The sequence below is a fragment of the Rhipicephalus microplus genome, chromosome 10 (assembly GCF_043290135.1).
Source record: "Rhipicephalus microplus isolate Deutch F79 chromosome 10, USDA_Rmic, whole genome shotgun sequence".
Taxonomy (NCBI): domain Eukaryota; kingdom Metazoa; phylum Arthropoda; class Arachnida; order Ixodida; family Ixodidae; genus Rhipicephalus; species Rhipicephalus microplus.
The window spans coordinates 86,353,456-86,368,683 of record NC_134709.1 but is presented as its reverse complement, the minus strand read 5'-3'; the positions used below and the strand labels follow the sequence as shown (position 1 = coordinate 86,368,683).

At 53.0% G+C, this 15,228-nt stretch overlaps 1 protein-coding gene and 2 long non-coding RNA genes across 3 annotated transcripts in view; 2 read left to right on the top strand and 1 right to left on the bottom strand.

Annotated features, from left to right (window-relative positions):
• LOC119180585 (uncharacterized) overlaps positions 1-15,228 on the bottom strand; it is a 125,547-nt gene that overhangs the window by 14,078 nt on the left and 96,241 nt on the right. The gene's annotated exons all lie outside the window — the stretch shown is intronic.
• The window catches only part of LOC142774783 (uncharacterized), an 86,275-nt gene that overhangs the window by 2,224 nt on the left and 68,823 nt on the right, over positions 1-15,228 (top strand). The window lies entirely within an intron of this gene.
• The window catches only part of LOC142774784 (uncharacterized), a 7,770-nt gene continuing 4,428 nt past the window's right edge, over positions 11,887-15,228 (top strand). Inside the window, exon 1 of the long non-coding RNA XR_012886557.1 lies at positions 11,887-12,265. This is a non-coding gene — a long non-coding RNA (uncharacterized LOC142774784). The remainder of the gene's footprint in view (positions 12,266-15,228) is intronic.

The following is a 15,228-nucleotide window of genomic DNA, read 5'->3' as shown; positions in this document are numbered from 1 at the left end:
TGTGTATCCTGAATGTTTTGCGCTCGGAAGTACGACCACGGAGGAGGAGCATAAATCTTTACTGAGTGCGATCACGCAGCATTAGAAACGCGCCCAAGTATATGTTCTAAATTTAATTCAGAAGGCTGCTAACTCCTCATTTTCACTCCCGGAACGTCAGGTACCAACGGCAAGCCGCTGTGAGAAGCTCATAATCGCACTTCAATTTGGTTTTTGAGTCCATGGTGGAATTTTGTTTTCTTACGGACTCAACCAAGGGCGTGGGGGTTGCCCCTCTTCCTACTGGAGAACTATGCGCATGGATATATGAGAGGGGTGCCGGTACGGATCTTTGTATACATTTATACATTCTGTGCCCATGCAGTCGAGGCGCGGTGCAATACGCTGGTTGAACCGTTCTATAAGCATTGCTCAGGACGTGCGACATGTAATCAAAGGCACATCCGCCTCCGCACCAGCCTCGGAAGAGGTCAGCAAAACGGAACCGAAACCATTCCTCGCAGGTCGACCTCGTAACTGAGGTTTAGCTTCAACGCGCCACCTTGCCCGGATGAGCGTATACGGCGCGGCCCGCCACTTTCGCCTGACAGAAATGACAGGGCGTGAAGAAAGTAAGAAAAGAAGATGGACGTCGTGGCCCCTTTTGCAGCCCGCCGGCAGCATCAAATACGCCGGCCACGCCACAAACCTAACGTGGGCGTGCTCTGTTTGAGCTAGCTGTTAAAGCCATCGCCCGTGAGTGGCACGCACCCACTGTACCTTCGCCTATACTTCGTTTGTTTCCTCGTCGTCGTCTGCTACTCCACCCACATTTCTTCCTGTTCCCTGTCGTCTGCTGCTGCGGTGACGAGGTGGAAAGCCGCAACTGAGAATTAAGGTTAGGCCTATAGCGCACAGCGAGAAAGTTCTTTGTTTGTTCGATTGTTCGAGGGTTCGCGCTGAACAAAGCGCGTCCCGTATTATATATCTTCCAGAGAAGACCAGCAGCGATGTTATTATCAGTATTTTATTGTTTGCACGCCGAAGCGTTTTTTTTTTTTTTTAATCCGGGCGCAGTCAGGCCAGCTCGTCCGGGCAGCTTTGCTTCCTTCTAAAGACAGATAAGGGAGAGAAAGGGCACGTGCGTTTCGTAACTCGCATTATAAGAGCGGCACAAAATAAGCAAAACAAAAGAAACTCAGCTTCGCGAAGGACGTCCCCGGGCAGAGCTGCAGCTAAGCAAGACAAATAATAAAGCCCAGTGCGCGTAAAGGAGAACGCGTTGTTGCGCGAGGGTGTATGCATATAAGCGAAAGCGTCCTTCGCTATCTCTTTTTTCCCTCGGCCGTGAATCGTCTGCTATCCGAACGAGCCCGGTCGTCTGCTAGCCGGCTTCCCTTGACGCCCTCGGCCCGGGATCGTGGGAGAATGGCCTCGCACACAGCTCGAGAAAGACCGGCCTGCCTTCCTTCCTGCCAAACAAAACGCGCTAGGGCCGTCAAGGCATCATCGCCTGTGCGGCACCGCCATACACCGTTCAGATGGCATATCCCAAGCGGCGGCCTGTCTTTGAGAGCCCGCTCTGTGTGTTTGTGTATATAAACTGTGTCTAAGCGTGAGACACACAACGCCCCCATCGAGGAACGGTAAATAAGCGCTTCGTCTGTTCCGCGAACCGCCATCTCCCTCTCTAACACGCCCACGAAGTTTCGCGTCTGCTGCGCTTTGTCTTTTTTTTTTTTGCGTGTGTGAGTTGCGTGAAAGTTGAAGCCTTTCCACTCCCACTTAAGAACACTTGACGCCGAGCTGTACAACGGCGCATGCCCATTGGTTGGTGGTCACGTGATAGTGTGAATTTTTTGGGGGAGGGCTTTGGAATGTATCGGTGTCGTGTGTCGAGATAAAATCTGCTTTTAGCTGACGCCCGCTTCGCAACTGGCGCCTTGTCATCGGCTCGCTTCTCAATGCGGATGTGTGCGTATGTGAGTGTGTATGCACGTGCGTATGTACTTATGTATGGCTTGCTGCGTTTCGTCGGTAGTCAAGCCCAATACCCATAGTTGGCGTCCAACGTGGGGCACAGTACTGACCCTCCCGTGCTAGCAATTACGTAAATAAATTATTATTTGTTGCACCTTGAAGATTCCGTCGTTATTGCTTCGACTACGGACGGGACGCAGCAAGCTCAATACGTATACAGTTGGCTCCACGCTGCGCGCCAACTGCGGAGCCCACGTGCGCGAGGCGGGATAGCGAAATCCAGAACCCGGGGTTGCTGCTATCGGCCAGAGCGAGTGGTCCCGTCAAGGCACACCAGACACGCCCCCCCCCCCCCCCCCCCCCGAATTTTTTTACGCGATAACATAGCGAAAAATAGCCATTTTAAGAAAATGCGCCTTCCGAAATCAAGGTAAGGACCATAAAAATCGTCCCACTTGCGCACTCGACAATGTCCTTTCGAAGGCGGAGTCAGGACTGCAAACTACCTGCGGCCAACATATTCTCTCGACGTCCGTCGTACACATACGCGGTCGATGGACAGTAAAGAGAAGACGCGTGCAATATGTTGCAACGAAAATATAAAATACGTGCATACGTACCGCTTCACCACGCGGCAGTAACACTATTCGTGGCATATCTCCAAGTTATCAGAGAGGTTTCGGTTGTTCGTGCGAGAGCGCATCACATCCCAATAGCCTGCTCTCGACTTCCCTTCATGGGGAGAGGGGTGTGTGGAGGTTAACGTTCATCGCAACGCCCCCTCCCCTCCCCCACCTCTCATTAAAAGCATGTGACTAGAGTCCCCCTTCATAAACGCACTTATACCCGTGACACACGGGCAAAAGTAAAGTACTTTGAAGTAAACTCCTTTTGTCGCCTAAGGGGACCATTTGCAGAAAGGAGTGGTGCTGATGACACACGGCACCGGACTACTGCTTTAAGCAGTGCCTCAGAAGAACGCTGCAGAAAAAATGGCGCTGTTTGTGGAAGCAGCAAGGTTGGAAATACTTAAAAGAATCTGCGCATGTACATTACATTCAGTGACGCCGGAGCATAAAACCGTTTTTTTTATTGTCTGGTGGCTTATAATGCGCATACCTGTAATTTTCTTTCGCTTTTTTTGCGTTTTTAGCAGCAACCTAAGTTCGTCTGGCAACTATGAACAGTCGGTGTTTTGCTGTTTTTGTTTTTGTTCCTCGATATGCGAGGTGCCCATGCATGTCAGGTTTTACAGGCCCGATCTTAACACACACTAAACAAGCAAGCGGGACGCACGCGACAACGCGTAGCGTGAGTGACCGTCTTATCTGAATGTCTGTGTCAAGTTGTCAATTTTGCTCTGAACTTGCGCCCGTGTACGCGGAATACCGGCGTCGGTGAGGCTCTCAGCAATCGCCTGGTACACTCTACCGTTGTGCTTTTGCCCTCGCAAGGCGTTCAAATGGTCCTCCCATAGCTTTATGAGCGCCCAGGTCTCCTTTTCAGTCCACTGGACGCGCGGTTTATTCTTCACCGACTGAGCCGACTCCATTGTTACAAGATACTACGCCGCCGACACAGCAACTGCCGCTGCCAACCCTAACATGATCGCGCTAGTGACGTAATGCAGGCGTTTGAGAGTATGGACAGACTATAGGCCTTCACTTTTCAGCAAATCGCACTGCTGCTGAAAATAAAAACATTTTCTCAGCGCAAAAAAATACTGACAGGGCACCGCAGTGTTGCGACACGTTTTCTTCTATTAATAAATTATGCACACTGTATGCGAGAGTACTCCCTTCCTGCCAGAAAAGTAGATGCGGGATCTGCTTTTGCGAAAAGAATCTTTGCCGGAAAGGAGTTACTCCTTTGTCGTGTGTCACTGCGCCCGAACGCCTTTCCGAAAGATGTCCCCTTGTCTAAAGGACTTCAGGGTACCCGTGTGTCAGGGGCATTATGCACGCCCACTTTCACTTGAAGATACCTTTTTGGCATTTATTATGCATGAGTGAAAAAAAAAATGAAGTATAGGCGTCAAGCCACGGCGGAAGTTATCGTATTCGAAACTGATATCACTACCGGGTAAGCAAGGGGTAGGCGATGTGCGCTCTCGAAAACAGCCAAACCCTTCCCCGATAACTCGAGCAGACGTCACGATCGGCGCAACCGCAAACCCTTACAGTGCGCTTGGCCACGCGCCCCCGCTGTGTGGCTCATAACTGACGGCGATAGCTGGAGATAGTACACTTTAAGCCACACAGGACGCGCCGAACAGGTGTGCTGTAAAACGTGTCCAGCAAACCATCATTCCTGCATGAAACCTTTCGCGATTGTGCGAAAGCAGCCGCAAATGTATACTCTCACCGACTTTCGCGTGCCGCCCTTTCCCTAAGTGTGTTATTTCATACCGTACGCACATCGCGCTGATACTTTAAAACGAAGCCCCTCAAAATCTTGCTTATTAGCCCACAAAAATATCGTGAGTCATGTTTCCCGTTCAAGCGTAACTGCCACCGATCTACGTCCTTTATGCGTATATATGTGGTCATTTTATGTTGTAGAATCATCACACTCCACAACTGGAGAAGCAAGCCAGGCAAACATTTATCATCAAAGGTTACCGCTATCATCTATACCTAAGTGCAGCGAGAATTCAAAATCTGGGCAGCGGCTGACGAAGGGGAACCGAGTGAACTACCGTTGAGTAAAGGTAACCGTTCCCGAAAAGTAGATGCTAAATTACCTTTGTTGGGGGACCGTCCTATGTACGGCTGACGCAGAAGCCTATAGCTAATGTTTCAGCCGCACACAGTCGTTCCGTGCACGGTTAACGTCCCCCAACCGTAGCTTGCCTCATTGCAGCTACTACTACGGGTTCGGGCGAATAAGGCAACTGGCCAGATCAACAACAAACACTTTATTGCTAAGCGTTAGCAATCGCGCGTCACTGTCGCGGGGAGATACTACAGATAACAAAGGTGTTGACGCTTACACCTCGGTCGTGGACGTCCTCGGCTCGCAGGAGGGGTTGCGGGTTCGTCCTCCTGGGATGGTCGCTGGTGTCAGAGAGCGAGCGCCCGTTTGCCCGCTCGTTTTGTCCCCCGACCCGATTTCCCTCTCCCTGACGAGAATGGTACCTTTCCTCGCTGAGGGAGAGGGGAACCTGTTCCTGGCGCCGGGAAAGGGGGGGGAATCGCACGCGCCGGCCGTGGGGGAAGGGGTCCCCGCAACCAGGCGCGTGCGCTGCCCTAAAAGGGAAAGGGAGGCTGGGCGCACCTGCTCCCCACATCTCCTCCCCCCTTAAGAAGGCCCCCGAACGACAGAGACTGCAAAGAGGGAATAATTCGTTTTATTCGTCCTCTAGATAGGCCAGAAGGGCCTGGTCTACGTCCATGCCCTCGGACCGTTCGGTGTCTGCCGCGGGCACCGCCGGAGCCCCCACCGCTCTCTCACCCGCCTCCAAGGTCATTGACGCCACCTCCGGTGTCAATGCAGCCGCCACCAATGTCTCTCCCGGCCCCGCCGCCCCCCGCTCTACGGTAGCCGTTATTGATAGCGGCGCAGGCGGACTCTCGCTGGACGCGTGGCCTGAGGCAACTCTCAGCAGCCACTGCGCGAAGTCCGCCTCCTGGGCCGCCCGCGCCAGCATGGCCCGAACCGCGGCGCCGGAGCGCTCCTGGGATGATTCGCGGCTGGATGGTTGGGTAGCCTGGGTGCGGTGCCGGTGTAATTTCCCCAATTCGTGGGAGTTATGGATCACCACGGCACCGCACTCGCAGAACCGCGTCCCTGCGGGCACTGGAAGGCAAGCCCCGTTAGCCCTCCGGTCCGCGTCCTCTACCGTGCGCCCCTGAAAAGGGCGATACAGGTGCGCTGGGGCGACCCCAACTCGGGCCCTTTCCTGCCGGCGCCAGGGCCTCGAGGAGACGTAAGACACCGGAGGGTCGCCTCCATCCTGGCTGGTCCAGGTTGCCACGTCTCGGTGGTTGCGGCCGTGAGGCGATGCGGTCGGCTCGCCGCGTTGGGACCCTGGTCTCGTTCCCTGTGAACCGGCGGGTCGTGATGGTGACGGCGAAGCCGAGAGTTGGTGACCAGGCGGCAGCGCGCGCGGACCCCCTCGGTGGCGGCGGCTCGAGTGGCTCTGCCTCGGCGTTCGCGGCCGGGCCGCAGTGGGGTAGGGCTGCCATGTGGACGTTGGTGGGGGTGGGGGCTGGCCGTAAGGAGGTGGTCTCCTCTCCTTGCTGTTCCGGCGGTGCTGTTCCCAATGGCGCTCCATCGTGCATAGTTGCCTCCGACTGTTACGCAGGAAGTAGCGCGGTTCTGGGCTCCTGACCCGGTGTCGAACCATCTCACCCGCCGCGCGCGGCTTGGAGGGGGACTGACCGTAGTCCTCATGCGCCTCCCGTGCTATGTAGCGTTTCAAGTCACATACATGCACCGGTCCGCCGCTCGGTTTGCCTTTCATGTTCGCGAGTCGATAAACGAGCGAAGAAACTTTCTCTCGCACTCGGTACGGCCCGGACCATTTCGGTGCCAGCGAGGCAGCAAACTGTTTGCTAGCATTACTGAGAACATGATGGCGCCGCATCACCAGATCGCCCACTTCGTAGTGTACGTTCCTACGCGTGCGGTCATACTGCGCCTTCTGCTGTGCCCTAGCAGTGCTGAGATTATGTCGAGCTTTATGTAAAGCTTCCGCTAGCTTCTCGCGCAGCTGCGTTGCGTATTCAGCGCGTGCTGATGTCGCCACTGGCACTCCACTGCGGTCCGCGAGTACGGTCTCCATCGGATTCGGCAGTTCTCTCCCCAAGTTCAGAGAAGAAGGCGCATACCCAGTCGATCGGTTTACGGTCGATCGTAATGCAAAACCGATCTCTGGAAGATAGGTATCCCAGTCCTTATGTCTTTCAGAGAACGCGACAAGCATGTGCTTGATGTTGCGATTGACTCGCTCCGTGGGGTTCGACTGAGCATGGTAGGTGGTTGTTTTCTTGTGCTTAATGCCCAACGCGGCGCACGTGTCAACAAACACCTTCGCAGTGAAATAAGACGCGTTGTCTGTAATCAACTGCTCGGGGAACCCGAACCTGGTAAAAACCTCCATCAACTTCTCTAAAATCACTCGAGCCGTCAGCTTCCTAAGGGGAAAAAGTTCTACCCATTTAGTGAAGTGATCCGTGATCACCAGCAAGAACTTATTTCTGCTAGGAGTTGAGGGGTACGGGCCCATTACGTCACACGCTGCGATTTGCCAGGGAGTCTGACTGTTAATCGGTTGCATGAGGCCGGGCGGACGTCCTCCTCGCGGCTTGACGCTTTGGCACACACGACATGAACGGGCGTAGCGAATCACATCCCGCTTCATACCTGGCCAGGTAGCGAGGCGACACAACTTAGCGTAAGTCTTAGGGCCGCTCGCATGCCCACCAATGCACGAGTCATGAAAGTAGCGAAGAAGCGCTCCTCTCAACGCGCGCGGTATCACGACTTTAAATGACTCACTTGTGTCATCGTCGGATGGAATGTACCTCAGCAGGACGCCGTCAGAATCTAGCAGATATGAATCCAGCGCGCTCACAGCACTACCAGCTGTTGCCGAGCGCTCCGCACCGACAGCAATACCAGCTGCCCCCTTGTGCGCGGTGGCCTCACTACCACCCGGCTCCCGGAGCCCGTCGAACACCTTTCGACAAAATGGATCTTTCTGCTGAGCTTCTAACAGCTCCCTTCTGCTGAAAACAATCCCTGCGCTAACGACAGCCTCTACGTGGTTCACGCTCTTAGCTCGAACTAACGTTTGCTCCGCTGTTTGCGTTAGCGCGAGTGTCTCGCTCTCAGTTCGTTCCGAATTAGTCGCGTGACTTGCCTCGTGTCGAACTGGAGCACGCGATAGTGCGTCGGCCGCGGCATTGTTCTTACCCTTGCGGTAGCGGACGGTGAAGTCATAACGCTGCAGCAACAATGCCCAACGCGCCAATCGGCCACTTGGTTCGTTCAAACGCCTCAACCACGTGAGCGCCATGTGGTCCGTTTCAATCACAAACGCAACTCCGTCTATGTAAAAGTCAAACTTACGGAGAGCAAAAACTATCGCCAGACACTCTTTCTCGGTTACTGAGTAGTTCCTCTCCGCCGGTGTCAACGTACGGCTCGCGAACGCAATCGGTCGGAGGGAACCTCCATGCTCCTGAAGCAAAATTGCTCCTAAGCCCAGGTCGCTTGCATCGGTGTGAATAACAAACTCCCTGTTCAAATCGGGTAGCTGCAGCTGAGCCGTGTTGGCCAGCAACTTCGTGAGGCGACGCAGTGCGGCCTCTTGCTCTTGGCTCCAAGCCCAACGCTCACCATTCCTCAAGAGCTTCGTTAAAGGCGCCTGCACTGCCGCGCAATCTGGAATGAATTGGCGATAAAAATTCACCATCCCCAAAAAGCGCCTCAGCTCACCGACATTGTTCGGCGATGGATAGCTCACTATCGCTTCAAGCTTACCCTTATCCGGCAAAATGCGACCCTCGTCAAGCGTAAATCCCAATAATGTTATTCGGGTCGCCGCTATCTGAGCTTTGTTTGGGTTCAAAGTGATGCCCGCAGACCTCAGCCGTTCTAGAACGTCTCTCAAGTGGCGCACGTGCTCTTCGAACGTTTTCGAGTAAACCACTATGTCGTCTAGATATGCGAGTGCGTGCTGCCACTTTGCATCTCCCAAAACACGGTCCATTAGCCTCTGATACGTAGCGGGAGCGCCCACCAAGCCAAACGACATTCTCCTGAATTGGAAAAGTCCTCTGTGGCACGTGAAAGCTGACTTCTCTTTATCCCGCTCGTCCATCTCAACCTGGAAATATCCGCGGCTAGCATCGAGCGTTGTGAAGTACTTCGCCCCGCCTAGATTGGATACTAACGATGAAATGGAGGGAAGAGGATACGCGTCCTTCTTCGTAATTTCATTCAGCCTGCGGTAGTCTACACAAAGGCGATACGTATCATCTTTCTTTGGAACTAGAACTACCGGGAAACCCCATGGGCTGTTTGACCTCTCAACTACGCCTGTTTCGATGAGTTCGTCCAAGGCGGCGTCTAGTGCTTTCCGCTTAGCTAAGCTGATTGGTCGGGGATTGCATTTCCAAGGGCGTGCATCACCCGTGTCAATTCTATGCTTAACCAGCGTAGTGCGGCCGGGACAGTCAGTAAACATCGCGTCATATTCGTACAACAGCGACGACAGCTGCGCTCGTTCCCCCTCTAGTAGGCTCTGTGCCTGTACCAAAAGCGGGTGCACTGCCCTTTCCTGCAGCGCAGCACATTGCTCCGGCGGGGCGTTTACTCGCTTTCTCGGCGCGCTTTCCTCCTCGCGTACTCGCGCCTCTCCCTGCGATTGGCATGCTTTTGTCAATGCGGAGGCCTTCGAGAAAAGCTTCAGCGCGTCTCCGTCGCGCTCTCGGTAACCACCGTTTGCAATGTCAATGACAATACCCGACTTAGCGAGGAAGTCTCGACCCAGGATTAGAGACATTGACAGCCCTGGAAGATGCACGAAACGTTGTCGCCTCACGCGTCTGTCCCAGCGGATCACTAGCCTAGCCGCGCCGCTCGATTGTGCTGTGCCCGTAGCTAGACGGAAGATGGTGTTGCTTTGCCTCAAGCGGATGTTGTTCTCGCGGAGATGGTGCAACACATCGTCACCGAATAAAGAAGCGCTTGCCCCAGTATCCAAAAGTGCTACGAACTTTTTCCGAGCTATCGTTAACTCGATTAGCGGCGCGGGCGAGTCTACGGCATCACCTGCGCGACAGACCGACGGTGCAAGTGATCCGAACGCATCGGTAGGATTACTAATCGCCGCGCGGGGTCCCATGTGAATCACCGGCGGCGCCGTCCGTTTCCCGAACCGCGCGTTTGCTCCTGACCCGGCGTGCGGTCGCATTCGCGAGCGATGTGCCCTGGCGCGCCGCACCGATAGCAAGGACCGCGGACACCACGCCGGTTCGCTCGTAACTCGCCTCGATCAGGTGGTCCTCGCTCTGGATTGCGCCGCTCGTTAGGCCTCGCGTCAACCACGTGCTCCTGCCTTGGAATGTCACGCGCAGGGGCGGCGTGTGCCGTACGGAGCGCGTAAGCGTAGGGGTCTAAAGCGCGGTTTGACAGCTCCCAACCGCGTGACACGTGCTCATCAGCGTACGATGCTGATGCGTTACCCCTAAACGCTTCTGAAGTCACTGCGCCGCCGTTCCATGCACAGCGAGGCTCGATTGACTGCGCGGCGGGCGGAGGGGGGCGATACGAACGCGCTGCGAGGATGTCCCCTTGTATGCGCTTCGCCTCGGTGGCGAGCTCTTCGAGGTCTGCGAACCTGCATCCCCTGAAGTGCGCCGCGAAAGTCGGGTGCGCCTGTCGGGTAACACGCTCGACCTTTTCCGCGTTGGTGGCGTGAGGGTTCGCGAGACGATACAATTCGTCCATCGCCCGTACGTATTCCAGCAAGGATTCGTCCGGATGCTGGGTGCGCAGCTCCAACTCCCTCCGCAAACGCCACTCATAATTAGCCGGTAGGAATTCGCCGCGAAAGCTTTCGCGGAACTCTTCTACCGTACGGGCGCGATGTCCGGTTAGTCGGAACCACCGAGCCGCTTGCTCCGTGAGCGACACCGGGACCACGCGCTCGAGAAGTTCGGCATCAGAAAGACCCGTCGCCTGCTGATAATGGAGCAACCGGTCGAGATACTCGTTGGCGCTCTTGCAGTCGTGGTAACCCGTGTAGGTCGGAATGTCTACCTTGACACGTGGTCGCACATTTTGCACGGGGGCCTGCGCTGTGTTCTGCAGGGCGCTCGCGAGGCTTTGCATAACTGACAGCGCATTCTGTAAGAGTACCTCGCTCGAGGGCAAACTGTTGCCCGAAGACTCGCCTATAGTTGAGGCGCGTGTCGTAACTTGTGGCGGCGCCTCTCTGTTCGCGTCGCGAGATGCCGGAGCGCCATGCGGGCCGCTCTCCGTCGTAGGCCTACTCTCTGCTAACGCGGTCTCTGCACCCTCCTGATCATCCCGCGTGAAACGACCAAGCTCTACGCTGTCGGAAAGTCCTAACAGTACCCCCGCGTTAGCCAAAGGATCGCCACTCTGCGACGCGACATCCGACAACATTGACAAATCTTGGAATTCCGACATGCCTATTATCCTACGTGTGGAAGAGCGCCCTGGCACTTGCTCGCGTCCACAGAACTAGCCGCGTTGCCAAATTCGTTACGTTGGGCGCCAGATGTTGGGGGACCGTCCTATGTACGGCTGACGCAGAAGCCTATAGCTAATGTTTCAGCCGCACACAGTCGTTCCGTGCACGGTTAACGTCCCCCAACCGTAGCTTGCCTCATTGCAGCTACTACTACGGGTTCGGGCGAATAAGGCAACTGGCCAGATCAACAACAAACACTTTATTGCTAAGCGTTAGCAATCGCGCGTCACTGTCGCGGGGAGATACTACAGATAACAAAGGTGTTGACGCTTACACCTCGGTCGTGGACGTCCTCGGCTCGCAGGAGGGGTTGCGGGTTCGTCCTCCTGGGATGGTCGCTGGTGTCAGAGAGCGAGCGCCCGTTTGCCCGCTCGTTTTGTCCCCCGACCCGATTTCCCTCTCCCTGACGAGAATGGTACCTTTCCTCGCTGAGGGAGAGGGGAACCTGTTCCTGGCGCCGGGAAAGGGGGGGGAATCGCACGCGCCGGCCGTGGGGGAAGGGGTCCCCGCAACCAGGCGCGTGCGCTGCCCTAAAAGGGAAAGGGAGGCTGGGCGCACCTGCTCCCCACACCTTAGATTAGTGCTTTCTCCAAGAAACAGGGACTTCGTCAGTTACGTCATCATTTATGGGTTTCGGAAAGTCAGTCAGCGGGAGCCAACAGACGAGGTGGTCGTGCGTTGCTTCGCTCAGTTTTTTTCTTTTTTTCCTCATCGGGTCCTAATGACGTGTTTTAAATCGGGGATCACCGCGCGTCAAGCACGACCTGTCAGTCGAGCAGTGTCACATCGTGTCACCGGCAGCAGTTGTGGTGGCATCGAAAGGCGTCGCTTCCTGCCATTTCGTTGCTCGGGCGCGATCGCCCGCTCTAGACGTGCTTTCATCTTCGTGAGTGTGTGTTACTTCGACTCAAACCTATAGCTCGTGTTTCGTGATGCGCTTGACGGCACGAAGTGGACGACGTCGTTGTGCTGCGCGGCAGGGAATTCAACTGTGGTTTCTTTGGTTGCTGCGGTCGAAGCAAAAAGCCGAGGCTCGTCCGTCTGCTCCGGGGTCACGAAGCCGCCATGTTTCGACGGGTGAGCTATGTTTTGCTCTTTTTACTTGGGTCATGCGCTACGATTCTCGGCTTTAAGAGTCGTGATTACTTGTGGCTGTGTATACGTTGAGCTAGAGGCAGGATTGCTTTCGCCTCCGCGATTCTTGCGCGATTCGTTACGTTATCGTTTGAAGGGCTTTTTTTTTTTTTTTTTTTTTTAGCGAATGTTGTGCGATCCGTGGTTTGGGAAGTGCGGGTCTTTGGCATTACGATCGCTTCGTGTTCTCACGTTGCGTCGTTGACGTAGTGTGTTGCGCGCAGTCATGTAGCATCCCGCAATCGTTTTTTGTCGACGACGTTCTCTTCTGTGGCGCTTTGAAGGAGAAATCCTATCCGAAAAAGAAAACAGTAGAAAACCGCGTTAGCAGGGCGATGTGCCGCCGCTTCTTGTCGCCCGTTTTTCCCGCCTAAATTTCCAGCCAGATTGTCGCACGGTGATTTCGCGCCATATTTTTTTTTTTTTACTTTTTGAAGGGAGGGGGGGGGGGGGGGAGTGCTGTTGTTTCTCGATCTTTACTTGCTTATTCGAGCACATATTTTAAGGCCTACTCACTCGACCAAGCTAGATTTCTGCTGCTCTGTAAGAAATTTACGGCGAGGAATATCAATTTATTTAACTGCGCGGAGTAAATTTTTCGCAATCATCCTTTTGTTCCAATTTTTTTAGTGCCTCTAGCCAGTTCAATTCGTTTAAAATTTTACGAAATATCTGGTCGACTTTTTTTGCAGCTGATTATGACTATCTACGAGGTAGCCTAGGATAGATGGGCTGCATTGTTCTTACCGCTTTAGTTTGTGTTGTTTGGAAGACCACGACATGGTTTATAAACAGGAATGGGACCCGTCGCGATGTTCTGTTGAGTAACTGCTAATCCGAAGGTTGCGGGATCGAATCCTGGCCGCATGTCGATGTAGACAAAATGTGAGCGGCTTAGCACGGTAGAGAACCACAGGTGGTGCAAACTTCCCGAGCCCTCTCCTTCCTACGGCACGTCTACAATCACGTCGTATTTTTTGGGACATAAGACGTCAACTACAATAACAATATTAATAATAATAATTAGTAGTAGTAGCAGTAGTACAACAGCTCAAGGCAGTTAGCACATCTAGTGGTCTATCGCTGGATTAAAAGCTCATCTACTCATGTGTGGCATACTTTTCTTCTGGCGCGACACACTTGGGACATAAGCTAGTAGTGGGCAGTCTGCTGAGGAAAAAAAAGGAAGTAGTTGGAACAATGGCGGAAAGGCAATAATAAACCGCGCTGTGTTTTCGGAACCGCGTTTCAGAGTGCTATACTCATTGGTATCCGCCGGCACCTGGGTTCGACTACCCACTACTAGCTTATGTCCCAAGTGTGTTGTGCCAAAAGAAGAAGAAAAGTATGCCACACATGCATTAAGCGCTTAAAACCGTCCTTATCGTGTGACCCAGGTGGCATCCCTTCCGCCATACTAAAAGCTTATGGTATAGTATCTTTACCCCAGTACTGACTACAATATTTAACAGCTGTCTGAACGCTTGCGCATTTCCTAGAATATGGAAAACTGCGCGGGTTTTTCTTTTCTTTTATTGTTATTATTTCTTTCGTTTTACAGAAGGAGGAGCGAGAGCTAAAGGCCATGTGGCCTGACAGAGGCTCTTACTCCTTTGGGCATTCGGCATGCATACAAATGGTTTTCATGCATGTAAAACAATAAAGCATCAGCATGTGCATAACTAAACGCAAACGGAGCAAATGCAGTTTCACATCACCCAAAATACCTCCAGGCAACAAAAACGTCCAATGCTTAAGTCAAGGTGCAAAAACTTATGTTTATAATTATCGCCCAATTTCTGTATACTGTGTGCCACATCCAAAATCTTTGAGCTGGCTCTTCACAGCATATTGTATATTAGCGTGTAAAATTCATTGATTCGTAGTCAACACGGGTTTCTCCCTGGCTGCTCGACTATACAACAAATCTTCATGACGCAAATTGTCCCACTTATTTCTTAGAGACAACAGGTTGATGTAGTCTCCTGTGATCTGAGCAAGGCTTTTGACGTAGTCAGCCACAGTTACCGTTTTTTTTTTGTTAAACTTGCAAACTTTGATATAGACTTGTCTATTGTGAATCTCCTGCCCAACTATCTGCTTAATAGATCATGTTATGTCGCCGCAAATGGCCAAACGTCTTCTTTGTACAAAGTTACTTGTGGGGTCCCTCAAGGGTCGGTATATTAGGCCTACTCTCATTTTATTTAGGTTAAAGACGTTTCTTTTGCAATTAATTATTCTTTTTTTTTGTATGCCGATTATATCAAGATATTTGGGGAAATTCATTCAGTCAACGACTGTCGCTTGCTGCAGCCACATTTGTGTTTCTCTGAATGGTGTGATAACGATAACATTTCTCTGAATACCTCGAAAATCAAGTTCATGAGTGTATCTCGCAAAACATCCATCGTGTCATTTCCAAATTTGTCAATACCGTAACGGTATGTATGGTTCGTGTCTAGTTCCCATCTTTCACCACCGCTAGTTCATAGCATTGCGGCCCAATCCTCGCTAAACCTTGCTAAAACCAAGGAGGTTACGCCCAGCGAGTTCAAAGTGACAACCTTTTCCGGTCAGATGGTGCTCTAAATGCGCCCCTCTGTTACCAGCCATCGATACTCGTCTCTGTAGGTTAATTCATTACAAAAAAAACTATCTTTTCGTAATAAAAAAAACTATTATTAACGTGCGCGAGTTTACTCCTCAACTAAAAGAGTGCGCGAGTGCCGCTTCGTTAGTCCAGCCGCGGAGGTGGCTACCTACAACTGCTGCTGCTGCTGCTGCTACTACTACTACTACTACTACTACTACTACTACTACTACTACTACTACTACTACTACTACTACTACTACTACTACACACATTGCGGACGCACGACCCACGGCTTAAGGAGCTTCGCCCC